Source organism: Chiloscyllium plagiosum, unplaced genomic scaffold (assembly GCF_037043375.1).
Source record: "Chiloscyllium plagiosum isolate Xiang-an unplaced genomic scaffold, Cpla_swu_hap1 HiC_scaffold_27, whole genome shotgun sequence".
Lineage (NCBI taxonomy): Eukaryota > Metazoa > Chordata > Chondrichthyes > Orectolobiformes > Hemiscylliidae > Chiloscyllium > Chiloscyllium plagiosum.
This window is the reverse complement of record NW_028270165.1, coordinates 3,183,105-3,204,514: the sequence shown is the minus strand read 5'-3', so window position 1 is coordinate 3,204,514 and position 21,410 is coordinate 3,183,105. Positions and strand designations below refer to the sequence as shown.

Below are 21,410 nucleotides of genomic sequence, written 5' to 3'. Positions count from 1 at the left end.
GATACACGGGCCACGATGACCCAGCTGTGGTGACAAGCTTGTGAAGGGCTGAGTGCTCTTCTCCTGTCCTCTGTCTGGCTGCTATGATCCGAATCATCAAACCTCTCTTCTCCGAGATAGGAATAAACTGGTGAAGGTGAAACACATCAGTTGCGGTTTGTCCCATGCGCAGGAGGCCCTGCAGTAATTCCCCACGCTGTTTCACACAGCAGCATCCTCTTGGTGAATTACGCTTGGCAAAAAAATCGATTGAACCAAATCCGTGTCCGCCACTGGATTTTACTGACACCGTTTATAAAATTCAGGCTCACCGTTAATGTGGAGAGAGGCCGTCAGACTAGAGTTCCGCTTCTCCTGTTGAATAAAGATAATTTTAACTGTGGCCAGTGAGAGGAAAGGATTTGCTGTTGGTGGGAAACATTTCTATCTGAACTCGCTGTCACTCTCCTGATAGATTGAAACATAAAGCTGGGAGTCTCTGGATTATGTTGTAAAAATATCGGATTATGTTAATTCACACCTCGCTGTAACCAACTAAACGAAGCGGCTGCCCAGAGGGAGACGGCTGTGTTTAAATCCCGTGATGAACTGTGGGAGCTGAGCATTTACCCAGACAATGGGCACACCACCTCCCTGACACAATGTTCACAAATCAAACAGACAGCAAAGTTTCACGTGTTAGCGAAAATTTCCGTAAAGAAGATTTGGCTCAACAGATATCGAGAGTGAACGTTCTCCTTTCTTGATTTGAAATGTAAGAAGTTGACGTCAGTGAGCCTGACGTGATTCGAACACGCAACCTTCTGATCTGGAGTCAGACGCGCTACCGTTGCGCCACAAGCTCGCGGATTGCCCGCGACCTCTCTTCATGCTTAAGGGAAGTGATCGCACTGCAATGATTTTACGTTATGAGTAACAACGGAGATCAACAGTTCATGTGTGTTCTGTCTCTGCCCCCTCTCCTTCTGTCTCTTGAAGTAATTTCCAACTCTACCTCAATAAAAAGGTGAAAGAACTGCGGATGCTGCATATCTGAAACAAAAAACAGGAGTTGCCGATGACCCTTCCACAGAACTGATGGTGATTGGGAAAACGTTGGTTTATATGCAGAAGACATTGTGGGAGGAAGGCGGATGCAGTAAATGATAGATCAGGACAGAGCCCAAAGCGAGGGAAGAACTGTGGACAGGAAAGGGAGTTGATAACGATCTGCGTGGGAGGGTGAATGGAGACTGTTCGTGGCTAAGAATAGGTAGTGTGTAATGACAGACTATGTGATAACAAGGCTTGGTGTGTGTGGAAGGGACGAGGATACTATGGATTTCAGGCCCGAGAATTATTGAATTCGATATTGGGACCAGAGGGATGTATGCTCCCCAAGTGTAATATTCGGTGCTCTTCGTTCTGCTGGTGCTGAGCTTCGCTGGAACACTACAGCAAACATGAGACAGAGATGTTGACCAGGGAACAGGGTGAGGTGTGGAATTGGCAGGCAACTGGAAGCTCAGGGTCTGTTTTGCAGGTAGAACGTAGATGTTCTGTGCAGCAGTCACCCAGTTTATGCTTCGTTTTCCCCAATGTAGATGAGACCACATTATGAGCAGCAATTGCAGTCGACTGGGTTGTGGGAAGTGCAGGTCAAGTGCTGCTTCACCTGGAAGGTAAGTTTGGTCCCTTGGATAGAGAGGAGGGAGCAGGTAAATGGGCTGGTGTCACACATTCGGCAGTTGCAGAGGAAAGTGCCGTTGGACTATTAGGGTGGGAATGGGGTTAGGCTTGGTGGGAATGAAGGAAGAGTGGATCCAAGGTATAACTCCTGCCCATTTACCTATCTGCCAAATAGAGGAATTTGTTAAGTGTGTACAAGGACATTTACTAATTCACAATGTGGATGTACATACTGGCGAGGGTGCAAAACCTAAGGGCCAGCAACCATAATTCTATTAACTTTAGAACAGTGATTGAAAATAACATATCAGATCTAAAAGTTGAAGTTCTAAATTGGAGAAAGACTCAGGTATTAGACAAGATCTTTCAAAAGCTGATTGGGGGCAGATGTTCGCAGGTTAAAGGACTGCTGGAAATTGGGAAGCATTCAAATATGTAATAACAAGAGTCCAGACACAGTATATTCCTGATTCGGAGATGCCGGTGTTGGACTGGGGAGTACAATGTTAAAAAATCACACCACACCAGGTTATAGTCCAACAGGTTTGCTTGGAAGCACACTAGCTTTCGGAGCGACGCTCCTTCATCAGGTGATTGTCTGACATAGAGTATATTCCTGTTCGGGTGAAAGGAAAGGCTGGTAGGTTGGGGAATGCTGGATGACTGGAGAAAATGAGATTTTGGTTAAGATAAAGAAGGATGTATATATCAGGTATCGGCAGAGAGATCGAGTGAATCCTTAGAGTATAAAGGCAGTATGAGCATACTTAAGAGGGAAATCATGAGGGCAAAAAAGGGGACATGAGATAGCTTTGGCAAATGGAGTCATGGATAACCCAAAGGGTTTTTATAAATACATTAAGGACAAAAGGATAACAAGGGAGAGCATAGGGCCCCTCAAAGATAAGCAAGGCGGCCTTTGTGTGGAGCTGCAGTAGATGGGGGGGGGGGGGGGGCGAGATAGTGAACGGATATTGTGCATCAGTGTTTACTGTGGAGAAGGGCATGGAAGATATAGAATGTGAGAAAGTAGATGGTGACATGTTGAAAAAAATGCCCATATTACAGATGAGAAATTGCTGGATATCTTGATGTGCTTAAAAGTGGATAAATCCCAAGGACCTGATCAGGCATACCCTAGAACTCTGTGGGAAACTGGGGAAGTGATTGCTGGGCCTCTTACTGAGATATTTGTATCATCAATAGTCACAGGTGAGGTGCCGGAAGGCTAGAGGGTGGTAATGTGGTGCCACTATTTAAGAAAGGTGGTAAGGAAAAGCCAGGGAACTATAGACCTGTGAACCTGACATCCGTGATGGGCAAGGTTTTGGAGAGAATCCTAAGAGCCAGAATTTACATGTATTTGGAAAAGCAAGAATTGATTAAGGATAGTCAGCATGGCTTTATGCTTGGGAAATCATGTCTCATGAACATGATTGGGTTTTTTGAAGAAGTAACAAAGTGGATTGATGAGGGCAGAGCGATGGACGTGATCTATATGGACTTCAGGAAGGCGATCATCAAGGTTCCTCATGGGAGACTGGTAAGCAAGGTTTAATCTCATGGCATGCAGGGACAACTAGCCATTTGGATACAGAACTGGCTAGAAGGCGGAGGGTTGCTTTTCAGACTGAAGGCCTGTGACCAATGGTGTATCACAAGGATTGATGCTGGGTCCGCTACCTTTTGTCATTTATATAAATGATTTGTATGTAAACGGAGGAGGTATAGTTAGCAAGTTTGTAGATGACACCAAAATTGGAGGTGTAGTGGACAGTAAAGAAGGTTACCTCAGATCACAACGGGACATTGATCAGATGGGCCAATGGGCTGAGGAATGGCAGTTGGAGGTTAATGTAGATAAATATGAGGTGCTGCATTTTGGAAAATCAAATCAGAGCAGGACTTTTACACTTAATGGTAAGTTCCTTGGAAGTGTTGCTGAACAAAGAGACCTTGGAGTTCAGGTTGATAGTTCCTTAAAAGTAGAGACGCAGGCAGATTGGATAGGAAAGAAGGCGTTTGGTGTGCTTTCCATTGTTGGTCAGAGCATCGAGGATGGATGTTGGGAGCTCATGTTGCCACTGTACAGAACATTGGTCAGGCCACGTTTGGAATATTGCATGTAATTTTGGTCTGCTTCCTATCGGAAAGATGTTGTGAAACTAGAAAGGGTGCAGAAAAGATTTACAGGGATGTTGCCAGGGTTGGAGGTTGGAGGGTAGGAAGGTTTTTTGGGGATTTGGGCCAAGTGCTGGCAAATGGGACTAGATTAGGTTAGGATATCCTGGCTGCATGGATGAGTTGGACCGAAGGGTCTGTTTCCGTGCTGTACATCTGTGTCACTCTGTGAGACTCCATGGGATTCTCTGCCCAAGAGAGCAGTTGAGACAGCTTCATGAAGTTTATTGAAGACGCAATTGGATGGGTGTTTGCATGGTAGGGGAATGAAGGGTAGTCGGGATAGTGCAGGTTGGTGGAGCTGTGATCTTAATGAATGACGGAGCAGGCTTGACCAAATGGTCTACTCCTGCTTCTGTTACTATGAATCTGTAACACTGCATTTCCCGCGGCAGGAGTTTTCCCACGGCACAAAGGAGGTTTTCCAAAGTATAATTAAACCCCTTGCTTTGCTTGAACTCAAACTGCATTGACTTGGAGGAGAGTGGGATTTGCAAAGTGCCCTCCCCTTCCACACGTGCCTCAACTGCAGGACAGCTGTCCGGCCCGCACTCCGTTGTTGACGGCACAATGCGGATGCAGCCCTGTCAGTTTCAGAGTGAAACTCCCTCCCTCTGTCTCCCCGTTTCCATATACCATCCTCCAGCAGCGAGGGGGAAGGGGAGGTAGGGGTGGGTGAAACACTGTTCACTTGTAGCAACTGGAGTGAATCCAGGGAGGGAGCAGACACTCCAAAGGTGCTCAAATACTTTCTATCTCTCTTAAAGCTATTTTCCTTGTGTATTCCCTCAGTTTGGCACGTATACAGGTTGCACTCTAGAAAAGGATTGCTCCTTTCCTCATGTTCACAACTAAAAGGTGAGATTCACAAGGAACTGAGCAGCATTTAAAGGATTGGCACATTGCTCAAAAAAATGTAGGCTGCTTGGGGCCTATGGCTCGTTTGTCTAGGGGTATAATTCTCGCTTCGGGCCTTCTGGCGCGTGGGCATGTGAAAGATCCCGGGTTCAAATCCCAGACGAGCCCTTGTTTCTTACACTGCCATTTATGCAAAAATGGCCAGTCAATACTCTCAAAAAGCCGCTTCATTAAACGAGATACCGTTACAATGAACGCGGCAAGGGCAGCACTTATTCAAAGAGAATACGTGCTTGACTTCACACAGACGGTGGTGGGCGTTTGGAACGCGTTGCCAGCAGACGTAGTAGAGGCAGGCACGGTAGATTCATTGAAGATGCGTCTGGATAAATGCATGAGTGGATGGGGAGTAGAGGGATACAGATGCTTAGGAATTGACCGACACGTTTAGACAGTACATTTGGATTGGCTCAAGCTTGAAGGGCCTGTTCCTGGGCTGTAAACTTTCTTTGTTCCATATGGTGTATATCTGATATTGTTGACTGTTGTAAAAGTTTCTTTGTAATTATTATTCACCTTCTAATATAGTAATGGAGTTACGTCCTTTTTTGTCATTTTTTTTATTTAATAGGTCAGCAGGAAGTCATTCAGCAATTTTACTGCCTTTCTTTTCTCAAGCAACCTTAACATTTCATTTTCATATCCTTGATTCAGCTCCATTTCCAGCATCTTTGTAGGCAGTTTGTTCCATATTATTGTCACTGAAATGAAGTTTTCCTCTATGCACAGCTAAGCCGATCTGTCTGCATGAGGGTTTTCAGGTTTCTGTGGCCTGGATAATATGTGATCAGCAGTCATCTCGCAATCTACAGGAATTGCCACCAATGTTATGTTCATTAACTGTACTGACAGTGATCACTTATTTTGTGATTTTTCTTTGCAGGAAGACGTGCAGAAAGAAATCTGAAAACAAATGATACATCAACTTCTGACCGAGCCACTTGATTCATTGGGACTTGAATATCAGCAGCCATTCCAATCAAGAAGGCATGTTTGCTTTTGTTTGTTTGAGAGATTTTGGACAGTCCTGTGGCAGGAAGAATACTGAGACATCGAGTGAGGGAGATTCAGTGCGCTGACTGTGAAAAGTGCTTCAAACCATTTACTCAGCTTGGAGGAATCAAAGTCTCACCCCTCAAGGTGGGAAAGGCTATGTCCCCGTTCTGTTTGTAATTTCAATCCCAGAGCAACACAAGGAAATCTCCTCCAAAGGAGAAACCTTGGAAATGTGGGGTCTTTGGGAAAGGATTCCCTTCCCCATCCCTGCTGGAAACCCACAGACGCATTCACACCGGGAGAGGCCATTCACCTGCTTAGTGTGTGGGAAGGGCTTCAGTCGGATCAGCCATCTGCAGATGCACGAGTGAGTCCACAAGGGAGAGAAGCCATTCACGTGCCCCATGTGCGGGCGGGGTTTTACTCAGTCAGCTGCACTGCTGACCCACCAGCGGCTCTACCCTGGAGAGAGGCCATTCACCTGCTGTATGTGCCGGAAGGGATTCACCTGCTCCTCCCACATGCGGAGGCACCAGCGAGTTCACGCGCCATCACAGGGGGATTGAAGGAGCGATGGCCGAGTGCCAAGTGTCGATGCACGAAACGTCGATTCTCCTGCGCCTTGGATGCTGCCGGACTTGCTGTGCTTTTCCAACACCACACTCTCGACTCTGATCTCCAGCATCTGCATTTTTCATTTTCTCCTCGAGGGCAAGGTTGGACTTGTCTTTTATTCACTCATTCACTCCTTACAGCCTGTCCGTTGTTGTGGCCTAACTGCACATACATCAATGCAAGTTTCAGAAAGATTTGTGCAGCTTTTGTTTAAAAAAAAATAACATTCTTCCCGACTGTAACGAAGTTTCTGAATATTTGGTATTAGTTATTCTCAATTTTAAAATCAGCTATTTCTCACATGCCGTGTTTCCCAGGTAAAGTCATCACCATCCATTCTCTCTCTTCCCTGAGAAAGATTTCATACAGCGATCAAAGAGGGCTGAGGCACGAGAAAGGACGATTGTGGGGATGGAGGGGGTGAAGGGGTCGCTGGTGGTGGTGGAGAAGGGAGGGAAATGGACAGGGGAACAGACTGGGGTTCAGAGGGTTGGGGGAGAGGATAGAGGGTGCAGTGTGAGGGGAGAGAATGGGCAGGGGGCAATGGATGGGGAGAAAATGGACAGGGGGCCAGAATATGAAGAGAGAGACAGCACAAATGCCACCTTCTCCAGGACTCGTGTCAATGTCCAACGAACTGGAAACCACTCCTCCCACATTTCTCAAAATACGCCTGGCTAAGGCAGTGGAACCATATCATCCCTACAGGCCATTCACACCGACTTTCCCAACAGCATTCCACTTAGACTCACTCGTTTACGCTACAGCCCTGCAGTTCCCCATGGCTATTTCCTGACGAAGGGTTTTGCCCGAAACGTCGAGTCTCCTGCTCCTCGGATGCTCCCTGACCTGCTGTGCTTTTCCAGCATCACACTCTCGACCCTAATCTCCAGCATCTGCAGTCCTCACTTTCGCCCAGTAAGGGGTGAATGTTCTATTTCTAGTCTTTTAGATCTTTTAAAATCTTTCCCCCACACCCTAAACCTTTATCATCTAGTTTTGGAATACCTCTACCCTGGGAAAAGACAGAAACGTTGAGCAGCCTGACAAAATGCAAAAGAAATAAAATGTGGAGGCACAGGGGGAAAAAAATCGGCAAAATAAAATAGCTTCGGCATTTTTCTCTCGTATTCGCCTTTGGACACTTAATATTTGTCATGATCGAGAGGTGCCCGTGTTGGACTAAGGTGTACGAAGTTAAAAATCACACAACACCAGGTTACATCCAATCGGCTTGTTTGGAAGCACTCGCTTTCGGAGCGCCGCTACTTCATCAGGTGGTTGTGGAATATAAGATCGTAAGATCATAAATTCTGTGTCTTACGATGTTATACTCTACAATCAGCTGATGAAGGAGCAGGGCTCCGAAAGCTAGTTCTTCCAAATAAGTCTGTTGGACTATCACCTGGTGCTTTGTGATTTTTAACTTTAAAATTTGTAACAAATTCCTGCACACTGAGCATGCTCTGCGGTGACAGCAAGCACTGCGCATGACCGCCAGTGTCAGCAAAGCACTGCGCATACTCTTGGGTATCCGCAGAAATGGCGCGCGAGCTGCTTTCCATGGAGCAGTGGAGAACCTTGGAGGACCAGAAGGAGTCTGGTCCTCCTGCCAATCAGAGCCGGCCATTGTGGAAACGCGGAGGTTGGACCGTGAGCTGTGAAGCTGCTGCTGCTCTTTTCTCTCTGCAGAAGGTTAAACTTCACCCCAGACTGTAACTTCCTTCCTCTGTCTAACATTTGTGAGTACAACAGTGTTTTTCTCACCACGTTTTCATTCTGGGGTTCAAGAGTGAACCGAGGGAGGGGCCAGACTCTGGAAAAGTTGATCCAGGTCTGTGTGTCAACTTGCAAACACATGGCAAATGCAGTACCACAATGTGAAGTTCTAACCTTTGCAGTGTAAAAAAATAGCAGAAAGGAGGTGCATTATTTAAATGGTGATATGTTGAGATGTGGCGAAAGTGAGATGCTGGAGTTCAGAGTTGAATATTGTGGCGCTGGAAAACCACAATCGGTCAGGCAGCAACTGAGGAGGAGGAGAGTCGACGTTTCGGGCACGAGCCCTTCGTCAGGAGTGATGTGTGGATAGACAAAGGGCCCTCAGTGTCCTTCTACACCAGTCACTGCCAGTTTTCAGAAAGTGCAGCAAGCAATGACAAAGCAAGTCGTATATCAGCAAGAGGAATTGAGTTCAGAAGTGGGGATGCCTTCCTGCAGTTAGGTCGGTTATTGAATGTATTCAAGGCTGAGTTCATGTGACTTTGAAGAACAAAGAAGTTATGGGAGAAGGCAAGAAAATGGTTTTAAGACCAGTACAGAACAGTTACAGAGTCATACAGCACAGAAACAGACCATTCAGTCGAACTAGTCCATGCTGGCCGTGTTCTGAAACTAAACTGGTCCCACTTGCCAATGATTGGCCTATATCCCTCCGAACCTTTCCTATTCATGTACTTATCCAAATGTCTTTTAAACATTGTAACTGTACCTGCATCCAGCAACTCCTCTGGACATTGATTCCTCACACAAACTACTCTTTATCTTAAAAAAAAAGGTGCCCCTCATGTCTTTTTAAAATATTTCTTTCTTCACCTTCAAAATTTGCTCCCCCATCTTGAACCACCCACACTAGGGAAAGAATACCTGCCGTTCACCTCATCTATACCTCTCATGATTTTATAATCCTCTCTAAGGTCACCTCTCAACCTCTGATGCTCCAGTTAAAAAAGTCCTAGCCTATCCATCTAGATGCAGGTATATTTATATCCAGTTATGAACTGTTCAATACTAGCGAAAGCTGGAAAGACAAATGACCTATTCCTGCTTCCAATTCTCTCACTGTGTCCAGGACAGCAAGAGACCATACGACATAGGCGCAGAAATTAAGCCATTTAGTCCATCAGATCTGCTCCACCATTCAATCACGGCTTATACGTTTCTCGACACCATTTTGATTTTGGAAAGGCAGATCAGGGCAGGATGTACACATTTAATGGGGAGTGTTTTTGAATAAACATGCCATGGAGTGCTGGTTCATAGTGGAGTCGCAGGTAGACAGGGTAGCAAAGAAGGTGTTTGGTATATTTGCTTTAATAGGTCAGTGCATTTCAATACAGATGTTGAGAGGTCATGTTGCGGCTGTACAGCTCATTGATTAGGCCACTTTTGGAATACTGTATTCGGTTCTGGTTTCCCTGCTAGAGGAAAAGTGTTACGAACCTTTATAAGGATTTGGAAAATATTTACGAGGCTATTGCCAGAGTTGGAGGGTTTGATCTATATGGAGAGGCTGAACAGACTGGGCTGTTTTCTCTGGATCATTGGGGGCTGAGGGTTGACTTTATAGAAGTTCATAAGGAGCATGGATAGGGTGAATAGCCAAACGTTTTTCCCCAGAGTAGGGGAGACCAAAACTAGAGGTCATAGGTCTGAGGTGAGAGGGGAAATATTTAAAAGGAACTTTGCAGGCACCTTTCTCACGCAGAGGGTGTTGTGTGTATAGAATGAGCTGCCAGAGGAAGTGGTGGAGGCTGGTATAATTAAAGCATTTCAAAAGGCATCTGGTAATAGGGAGAATTGAGAGGGGTATGGGTTATCTGCTGACAAATGAGACTATGTTAATTTGGGATATCTGGTCAGCACGGACAATTTGGACTGAAGGAAAGCAGAAGTGTCATTGTGAAGACTGGACTTTCAGAGTAGCTTTCAAAGATGTTTTGTCCTGACTGGGAGCAGAAGCTACAATGAAATCTTTCATTTGTGAGACAGCAACTGAGTGAGTGAGGACATTCAGGATATTGGTGGAAAGTGGGAATTTGTTGCAATGTGGAGTTGAAGTGATTTAAGTAAAGTGTGCTGAGCAGGGAGCCTAGTGAAGGGTTATGTGAGTTTTTGTTTCAAACTGCTCATTTCTTTCAGCCTCCAACATTGTATTTCCAATGCTGTCCATCAGTGGGAGTGGTGAATCAGTAACTGGTATCGTTAGAAGCCTTACGATTTTCAGTACTGCAGGTATAGCATTGTCTCATCAGCTTTGTAAAGGTTACTGGCAGCAGCTGGAGGTGTGGGCTGGGATTCACTAGAAATGATTAAGCAGTTAGATAACACACGTACAAGAGGGCAGGGTGGGACTTGTCTTTCGATTTGCAGAAGGTGGGAGGTACTGGTGCTGCGGTCCATGGCAAACACAACTGCGGTAAATCATAGAATCACTACAGTGTGGAAACAGGTCATTCATCCCATCAAGTCCACACTGACCCATCCGATGAGCATGCCACCCAGACCCACCCTATCTAGTCGTTTCTGCCGGTGAGTGAGACTAGGTCACAAGATTTGATGGAGTAGGTTTAAGACAGAGGAGAAGGAACTGCTTTTCCCAGAGAGTGGTGAATCTATGGAATTCTCTGCCCAAGGAAGCAGTAGAAGCAGCCATATTCAAGACATAGTTCGATGGGATTTTGTATGGTAGGTGAATTTAGGATAGTCAGGATAATGCAGGTAAGAGGAGCTGAGACGATGGATTGATGAGCCATGATCTTTATGAATGGTGGAGTAGCTCAATGGACCAAATGACCTACTCCTGCTTCTATTACTGGGAATGTATGAACATGCATTTTTCATGGCCAATCCGGATCAAGGCAGGTGAGCAATGTAGTGATGTGGAAATGAACATCAGAGAATGATAGAAAGGGACACGGAAAGTAAAAGTCCAAAGATTTGCAGGTCAGGTCAAATGACCATGCTAAATTTTCCCTAGTGTTAGGTTCATTAATCAGAAAGAAATTGGTCTGGGAGGGTTACTCTTCAGGGTGTCGGTGTGGACTTGTTGGGCCGAAGGGCCTGTTTCCACACTGTAGGGAATCGAATCTAATCAATCAAAACTGGATTCTACAGAACACAAGAATTGAAACTGAAGACTGTATGGCTGAATGTGTGCTGCAATGTAACAAAACTGAATGAATTGACTGCACACATTGAAGAGAATAATTATGATCTGAGACTCCTTACAGGGACGTAGCTTCAGGATGACATGGATTGGATCTGAATATTGAGAGGGTACGTGGCATTCAAGTTGAATAGGAAGCGAGGTAAAGGTAGAGGGTTGGCACTGCTAATCAAAGCGCTAATAACATGGTACTCTGGTGTCAGCTCGGATTTCAGGTCCTGATTTCTCTGTCCTTTTCTCCCTCTTCCCACAGTGTAAGATGTTGTCTGTTCTCAGCTCAGCTGCCTTTCTGCTGAAACTTTGAGCCCCTTTTACACCTTCCAGAGCAATAAAACATTCAGTCGATCAAGGCCCAATCCACAATATTCTCAGCCTGACAAACATCCAGACTGAGAGAGTCATCGGAGCAGGGAATAAAACAAGAAAAATGAAACAAAATGAGACATAAATGCACATTTGGTGCTTAAAGTGTGTTCATTAGATAGTAAATCAGAATTACGGGGGTCCCAGGATTCTTATCATTCCCTACTTGAGGAATTCTCTCTCCCTTACAATATTTACATCAACAGAAATAAAACATCTGTTATCAAATAGACATAGAGACATAAAGCACGGAAATAGACTTTTTGATCCAACATCCATGTTGACAAGATGTCCTATATAAATCTAGTGTCCCATTTGCCAGCATTTGGCCCATATCCCTCCAAACCTTTCCTATTCACACACCCATTCAGATGCCTTTTAAATGCTGTAATTGTACCAGCCTCCACCACTTCCTCTAGCCTATTTACCCTATCCATGCCCCTCATGATTTTATAAATGTCCATAAGATCACCCCTCAGCCTCCGACACTCTAGGGAAGCAGACCCATCCTATTCAGGCTCTCCTTATACCACAAACCCTCCAACCCTGGCTACATCCTTATCAATCTTTTCTGCACACTTTCAAGTTTCACAACATCGTTCCTATCCTTCAGTAGGGAGACCAGAATCGAATGCAATAATCCAAAAGTGGGCGAACCAATGTCCTATACAGCTACAACATGACCTCCCAACTCCTATACCCAATGCATTCGATGGGCCAAATGGCCTCTTTCTGCACTGCAGCGATTTAATGATTTGATTTTGTATCAGAGTCAATTTCAGTCACTATCTCTGGTTTATGGTGTGTCAGGGTGGGATCGCTGGTACCAGAATTGCATGCAATAATCCAAGCGTAGCCTAACCAATGTCTTCTACAGTCGCAACATGACCTCCCGACTCCTGCACTCAGTGCACTGACCAATAAAGGCAGGCATATCAAACACCTTCTTCACTATGCTGTCTATGTGCGACTCCCCTTTCAAGGAACTATGAACTTACCATCGAGTCATACAGCATGGTCATGGACCTTTGGTCCAACCAGTCCATGCCAACCATAATCCCAAACTAAATCAGTCTCTCCTGTCTGCTTTTGGCCTGTATCCCTCCAAACCTTTCCTATTCATGTACTAAAACAAATGTCTTTTTATTATACCCGCATCCACCGCTTCCTGAGGAGGTTCATTCCACACATCAACCACCCTCTGTGTAAAATTAGTATTTGAATGGCAAGGATGAAGTTGAATTGAAATGGTTCATTAAAATAAACAACTTCTACTAAACCCCCGTCAGCAGGTATGGTAGCAACTCCAACTCTGGAATCTCTCAAATCGATATTTTCATGGAGTGGAGGGGGGAGTAAAGTGTTGGATTCACAGAGGTGGGCGTCTTCTGAGAGTGTAAAGCTAAAATTAAACCCCGTGCTTTGCTTGAACTCAAACCGCATTGACGTGGAGAAGAGCGAAAGGAGTTTGCAAAGTGTCCTCCCCTCCCCATGTGCCTCAGCTGAAGGGCAGCGCAGGCGCAGTGCGCCCCCCACCCCATTATGGACGTCACAACGTGGAGGTAGCCCTGTTAATTTCAGAGTGAAACTCCCTCCCTCTGGGCAACATCTGGGAGCAAAGTAATGTCTCCCCCTTTCCATTCCTCATCCGGTGGGGGGGGGGGGGGGGGGGGGTGAAGAGAGGCGTGGGGGCGTGTGGGGTGGGGTGGAGACTGTTCACTTGTAACAACTGGAGTGACTCCATGGAGGGAGCAGGCTCAGATGCTTTCTGTCCCTCTCAAAGGTATTTTCCTTCTGTATTCCCTCAGTTTGGCACGTATAGAGTTTGCACACTGGAAAAGGTTTACTTCTTTCCTCATGTTCAGAATTATAAGGGTAGTTTCTCATGGAACTGAGCAGTATTTAAGGGATTGGCACATTGATTTCAAATGTAGACATCTGTTGCTTCATATGGTGTATATCTGATATTGTTGGCTGTTATAAAAACTTTGTGGCTATGGTTTTTCACCCTCTAATGCAGTAATAGAGTTACGTTCTATATCTCTTGTCTCTTTTTTATTTACTAGGACAGCAGGAAGTAATTCAGTAACTTCACTGGCTTTCTTTTCCCAAGCAGCCTAGACATTTCATTATCATATTCGTGATTCAGCTCCATTTCCAGCACCTTTGTCCACAGCTTGTTCCAGGTTATTGCAATCTAAATTAAGGCTATCTTGTTGCATGAGGGTTTTCTGCGTCCTGCATAATATATGGTCATCCAGCAATCTACAGGAATTGCCACCGATGTTATGTTCATTTAACAGTACTGACAGTGATCACTCAATTTGTGATTTTTTTTGAAGGAAGACAGGCAGAAAGAAATCTGAAAACAAATGATACATCATCTTCTGACAGAGCCACTTGAATCAATGGGGCTTGAATATCAGCAGCCATTCAATTCGAGAAGAAATGTTTGCTTTTGTCGGTGTGAGAGATTTTGAACACTGGTCTGGCAGGAATAATCCTGAGACACCTGAGTGAGGGAGATTCCGTACACTGTGAAAAATGCGTCAAACAATTTACTCAGCTTGGGGGATCAAAATCTCACCCCTCACAGTGGGGAGAGACTATGTATCCATTCTGTTTTGAATTTCAAACCCAGCGCGACACAAAGAATGCTCCCCTCATGGGGAAACCATAGAAATGTTGGGACTGTGGGAATGGGTTCCCTTCCCCTTTGGGGCGAGACACTCACAGATGCGTTCTCACTGGGGAGACGCCGTTCTCCTGCTCAGTATGCGGGAAGGGATTCAGTTGGCTGTGCAGCCTGCAGACACACCAGCGAGTTCACACCAGGGAGAGGCCGTTCATCTGCCACCATTGTGGGAGATGATTCATTCAGTCGTCCCACCTGTAGACACACCAGCAGGTTCACATCAGGGAGAGGCCGTTCTCCTGCTCTCTGTGTGGGCAGCGATTCATCGATGCATCCCACCTCCCGAAACAGCAGCGGGTTCACCTGGGGGAGAGGCCGTTCACCTGCTCTGAGTGCAGGAAGGGATTTGTCGATTCTTACACCCTGCTGACCCACCAGCAGGTCCACAGCGGAGAGGTGCCGTTCACCTGCCCTAAGTGCGAGAAGAGCTTCAGTCATTTGGGCAACTTGTGGAGGCACCAGCCGATCCACACCAGGGAGAGGCCGTTCAGATGCGCTGTGTGCGGGAAAGGGTTCAATCAGACATCTACACTGTAATCTACCAAAGGGTCCATATCATGGAGAGGGCGTTCATCTGCTCTCAGTGTGGAAAGGGCTTCACCCGCTCATCCCACCTGCGGAGCCACCAGCGAGTTCTGGAATTTTTTGAGGATGTAACTCTGAAGATGGACAAGGGAGATCCAGTGGATGTAGTGCACCTGGACTTTCAGAAAGCCTTTGATAAAGTCCCACATAGGAGGTTAGTGAGCAAAATTAGGGCGCATGGTATTGGGGGCAAAGTACTGACTTGGATTGAAAATTGGTTGGCTGACAGGAAACAAAGACTAGTGATAAATGTTCCCTTACAGAACGGCAGGTGGTGATCAGTGGACTACTGCAGGGATCAGTGCTGGGTCCGCAGCTTTTTACAATATACATTAATGATATAGAAAATGGTATTAATAGTCACATTAGCAAATGTGCTGATGATACAAAGCTGGGTGGCAGGGTGAAATGTGAGGAGGATGTTAGGAGATTACAGGGTGACCTTGACAGGTGAGGTGAGTGGACAGATGCATGGCAGATGCAGTTTAATGTTTGGTTATCCACTTTGGTGGCAAGAACAGGAAGGCAGATTACTACCTAAATGGAGTCAATTTAGGTAAAGGGGCAGTACAAAGAAATCTGGGTGTTCGTGTACACCAGTCAATGAAGGCAAGCATGCAGGTACAGCAGGAAGTGAAGAAAGCTAATAGCATGCTGGCCTTCATAACAAGAGGGATTGAGTATAGAAGCAAAGAGTTTCTTCTGCAGCTGTACAGGGCCCTGGTGAGACTGCACCTGGAATATTGTGTGCAGTTCTGGTCTCCAAATTTGAGGAAAGACATTCTGCCTATTGAGGGAGCGCAGCGTAGGTTCACGAGGTCAATTCCTTGAATGGCAGGACTATCTTATGTTGAAAGATTGGAGCGACTGGGCTTGTATATCCTTGAGTTTAGAAGACTGAGAGGGGATCTGATTGAGACGTATAAGATTATTAAAGGATTGGACACTCTGGAGGCAGGAAACATGTTTCCACTGATGGGTGAGTCCCGAACCAGTGGACGCAGCTTAAAAATAAGAGGTACGCCATTTAGGACAGAGATGAGGAGAAACGTCTTCACCCAGAGTGTGGTGGGTGTGTGGAATGCTGTGCCCCAGAAGGCAGTGGAGGCCTAGTCTCTGGATTCGTTTAAGAAAGAGTTGGATATAGCTCTCAAGGATAGTGGAATTAAGGGTTAAGGAGATAAGGCAGGAACAGGATACTGATTGAGGACGATCAGCCATGATCATAACGAATGGTGGTGCAGGTTCGAAGGGCAGAATGACCTACTCCTGCACCTATTGTCTATTGAGTTCATGTGCCATTGCATGGGGATTGAAGGAGCGACGGCTGAGTGCCATTGTCGACTGGACTATCAACCCAGTTCCGGAGATTCCCGGGGTTTGAATCCCGAGGCAGATGGTGGGATTGGAATTCAGTCAGAAATGTGGAGTTCTGAATCTAATAATGAAACCATTTTTGGGGGTAGAAACTGCCATCTAATTCACTCATGTCCCTTTTAGGAAAGGAAACTGCCATTGTGGGAAAGGATTCACTCAGTCATCTCAACTGCATCCTTTATCCGGTCTGACCTACACCTGACTCCAGACCCACAACAGCATGGTTGACTCTTGACTACCCCCCCATGGCAAATAAGTGGGAGTAACTTCAATGAATATAGTGTGTGGGTTGAAATTGCTGAGTGAGGCAATACTTCCTTTAGCTTAAGGCTGTACCAAGGATCCAATTATAAAGGGACAACTCAGCGCTGACCAACAGTAAAGGAAGTGGAGTTGGGAGGAGTGTGTGAGCTTTGAGATGTTTAAAAAAAGAGCTTCTTTTCATACACTTTTTTTTGCTGGGGAAATCTGAAGCTGTAACAAAGTTGGGTGGCAATAAATGTTACTTGAACTTAACCCCAGTCTCAGACTGTCAATGAAAGCTATGAGATCCAATAGGTTTTTGTTTTAAAACTGCTCATTTCTTTTAACCTCTTGCACTAAGCTTCCAATGTCATGTATCAGAAGGAGCAGTGAATAAGTAGCTAATATCGTTAGAAATTGTAAATTTTTCATCTCTGCAGGTATTGCATCATTTCATCGACATTGTAACGTTTACTGGCAGCACCGGCAGGTGTGGGATGTATTCATGAGAAACAAAGTTAAAAATCATACAAAACCAGGTTATAGTCCAACATGTATATTTGGATGCACTAACTTTCGGAACACTGCTCCTTCATCAGGTGTTTGTGGAGCAGGATCATAGGAGAATTTATAGCAAAAGATCGCAGTTTCATGCCACAGAAATGATATAGAACAAACTCAGATTGTTGTGAAGTCTTTCATCTTTTAGAATGGGTTGCAGGTTTTGGTTCATTAATATGTAAATCCCAGAACTTGTTTGAAGACACATTTTCGAGACAACTTAACGTCTGTATCCCAATCTTGAGTGAGACTGGTTCTATTTCCAAAGTAGGAATTTATAAAATCTCACATGGATTGACTGCCTGCAGATTGTATTTTGCTCAAAAAGCGCACAATGTATCTGCAAATATAATTCTGCAAATTCAAAATCACACAAAAGCCTTATATGTAAGTGTGCATGCATGAGAGTATGTGTGTGTGTGTGTGCGCGAGCTTGATAAAGTGTGTGAGTGATAGAGTATCAGCCTGTGAGAGGGTGTATATGTGTGTGTGTCTGAGAGAGTGATCTGTGTGAATGTGAGCGTGTGTGTGAGTGTATGCTTTGAGTGGGTGTGAGAGAGCGTGACAGTGAAGTGGCGTTACCTGTCATGTGACATGAACCCAAGGTCCTGGTTGAGGCCATCCTCATGTGTTCTGAACTTGGCTACCAGCCTCTGCTGGGCCACTAAAACTGAATAAGCAGTTACATAGCACACATTGGAGAGGGCAGGGTGGGATTTGTCTTTCGATTTGCAGAAGGTGGGAGGTTCTGGGTGCTGAAAACTAGGGAACACACATGCTGGAGGACCTTAGCCTCAGAGAGATGCATCTGGAAGCCGGCTGCAGACACGTTGGGGGAATCATCAAACCCCCTACACTGTCAAACGGGCCGTTTGGCCCAACAATGCACACTGACACCCCCCCCCCCCCCCCCCCCGCCTAGAGCATCCCACTCAATAACCTCCACAGCTAATCCCTGAATTTAGAACGCCCAATCCACTCTAAGATGCACATCTTGGGACCTTGGGAGGAAACCAGAGCACCCAGAGATGGGAGAGTGGAGGGGGGTGGGTGGAAAAGTGCAAACTCCACACAGACAAACACCCTGAGGGTGGGATCGAACTCAAGTCCCTGGCACTGTGAGGCAGCGGCGCTAACCACTGAACTGCTGCCGCGCCACCCACAGTCTTGGATTGAAGGAATCGATTGGCTTCATGCCAGTCCTGGTGAAACTCCAGCCCGTTTGGGGAATTGAATTTACTTCCACAGAGTTTCCACGGTGCAGGGGTCATTGCGTCTCAGCAGCTTTAACGATCCAAAGAAGGGGTCGTCTACAGCGAGAACACTAGTCCACATTTCGCTACAGAGTTAAAGTTCTCTGCACAGTCAGAACCCTGGAACACTCCCACGCAGGATGCGTGTAATCGCGGGGCTTCTCAAGTCACGTTGATGTTTGAAATAACTTCCCCTCCTGGATTTAAACGCTGCTGATATTCAGGCCCTGAGGAAATTTCTTGTGCACGCCTGAACAGCAAATCCTCCTCTGCTAATACCTTGAGAAAACAGATCATTGATGTCAGTGCAGGGCAGGAAATAGGATAAGAGAATTCTAGTTTGTACCGAGCAGCCTTCCCTATCTCCTACCCGAAATCTCTGTCTCCCATTTCCTCCACCTTTCAATGGATTCCAACTCGAATTCATCCTTCCATCCTCCTGTTTTTGCCCAGCTCCCCTCACCGTAAGCGCTGACTCTCGGTTCAGTTTCTTAGTCACTTCTTGCCATTCCCAGTATATTGCCCACATCTTTATTTAGTTTTTAAAACAGAAAGGCAGTGGTTTGCTGATGCCAGGATCTGAGGGGAATTGCGCTCACGCTCCAGATTCTCTCTTGCGTCATTCACAAAAATCTGCACTGCACATGTGCAAAGAAGGGGATTCTGGGAGTGGGTGGGACGCATTGACCACCTCCCCATTCAATCAAGACCTAATCATGCCCACAGCGCCCCCTGTCTATTCTCTCTCGCAATCCCTCGCTTCACCCCTCTCACACACATGCCATCCTCTCCGTCCATTCTATCTCCATACCCTCTTCCCCCTGTCTAGTCCAGTCTCTCGTCCACCCTCTGCCTTCCTCCATCCAGTCCCTCTCCCCACAATCATTCTTTCTCTCCTCCCACTCTCTGCTCCCCTCCATTCTCTCTCTTCCCCACCCTCTGCTCTCCATCCATTCCCTCTCTCTCCCCCCACCCTCTCCTCACATTCATTGTTGCTCTCTTTCTCCCCCACCCTCTGCCCCCTTCCATTCTCTCCCCACCCTCTGACCCACGTCCATTCTCTCTCCCCACACTCTGCACCCCCATTCTCTCTCTCTCTCTGACAAACGCTCTGCCCCCACCCTGTGCATCCCCAGTGTTTCTCTAACTCCAATGCTCTGTCCCCCGGTCCATTTCTCTCTCTCTCTTCCCCCTAGCCTCTGTTTCCCGTCCAATTTCTCGACCTGCACCCCCATCCTCATCCTTTCTTGTGTCTCGAGCCCTCTTTGATCACTGTATCAGCCCTTCTAAGGATAGAGAGAGCGTGGATGGTGATGACTCTACCTGGGAGATGGGAGGGTGGGGTGTGAGAAATGGCTGATCTTTAACATTGAGAATCGCTAAAATCATATTTTCAAAAACATCAGTAAAGTTTGAAAGCAAATTCGATTATTTTTTTAAAAAGCTGCATTTTTCTGAAACTTGTATTGAAATCTGTGCAATTAGGCCACAGTTGAGGATAGGCTGTCAGGATGAAATGGCCAATTCCTCGACTTGTGAAGTTGGTTCAGATTAATTAGAAATAGAATCATAGAGTTGCAGAGCAGGGAAACAAACCTTTCGGTGCATGACAACCACATATTCTAAAATAATCTGGTGATCCATTTGCCACCATTTGGCCCATCTCTCTCTCAACCCTTCCTATTCATATACCCATCCAGATGCCTTTGAAATGTTGTAATTGTTCCAGCCTCGACCACTGTCTCTGGCAGCTCATTCCATACATATACCACGCTCTGCATGAAAATGTTACCAGTTCGGTCCCATTTAAACCTTTCCCCTCTCACCCTAAACCTATGCCCCTCCAGTTTTGGCTTTCCTCTACCCTGGGGAAAAGACATTCAAAAATTGAGCAGCCAGACAAAATGCAAAAGGAATAAACTGTTGAGCCCCAGGAAAACAAACAAGTCTGACTCCAGCCTTTTTTTCTCTCCGATTGGCAGTTGGACCAGCATCTCCACTGGGCATACTGCGCATGCTTCTCGATGTCAGGAAGCATTCCGCATGTACGCTGGTGTCAGCAAAATACTACGCATGCTCTTTGCTGTCAGCGGAAACGGCACGCAACATTCTTGATCGACCAATGGGAAGCTCTGAAGGACCGGAAGGAGTGTGGTCCTCCTGCCATTGAGAGCCTCCCCCCTATTGTCTGAATGCGGAAGTTGGACTATGCGCTTGTGAAGGTGTTACTGCTCCTCTCTCTGTGCATGAAGATTGAACTTCATCCCAGACTGCAACTTCTTTCCTCTGTCCAACATCTGTGAGTACAACATACTCTTCTCACCCCCTTTTCCATTTTATTTTTTCACTCTGGTGTTCAGTTCTTGACTTGCAGCAAAGTTGGCTCAAGTATGTGTCTTAATTGGCAAACACATGGTAAATGTAGTAACGCAGTGTGAAATTACAGCCTTTCCTATGAAATAAAAACAGAAAGGAGGTACATTGTTTAAATGGTGATATATTGGGATGTGGAGTAAGTGAGGACTGCAGATACGGGAAATCAGAGTCGAAAATTGTGGCGATGGAAAAGCACAGCTGGTCAGACAGCATCCGAGGTGCAGAACAGTCAACGTTTTGGGCAAAAGCCCTTCACCAGGAATGATGTGTGGATGTACAAACGTGCCTCAGCTACCTTCTGCTCAGGCTTTCTACTCCAGTCAATGCCAGTTGTCACATAGGTGCAGCAAGCAATCAGCAAGGCAAGTGGTATATTAGCAAGAGGAATTGAGTTCAAAATGGGGATGCCTTTCTGTAGTTAGGGAGATATTGAATATATTCAAAGCTGAGTTCATCTGACTTTTGAATGTCAAAAATAGTTATGGGGGAAGGCAAGAATTTTTTAAAAAGTATATTTTTATTAGAAACTTATTCAAATCTCTCACAACACCTCTATACAAAAAAGAACAATACCAAAATACAGAAAAATAGCAGTACAACAATGTCATATTATGATACTATTAATAATTAG

At 45.7% G+C, this 21,410-nt stretch overlaps 1 non-coding gene across 1 annotated transcript; it reads right to left on the bottom strand.

Moving 5' to 3' along the window:
* Positions 1-772: 772 nt before the first annotated feature.
* trnaw-cca (transfer RNA tryptophan (anticodon CCA)) lies at positions 773-844 on the bottom strand. The gene has a single exon. It is a non-coding gene; the product is annotated as a tRNA-Trp (tRNA).
* Positions 845-21,410: the final 20,566 nt, after the last annotated feature.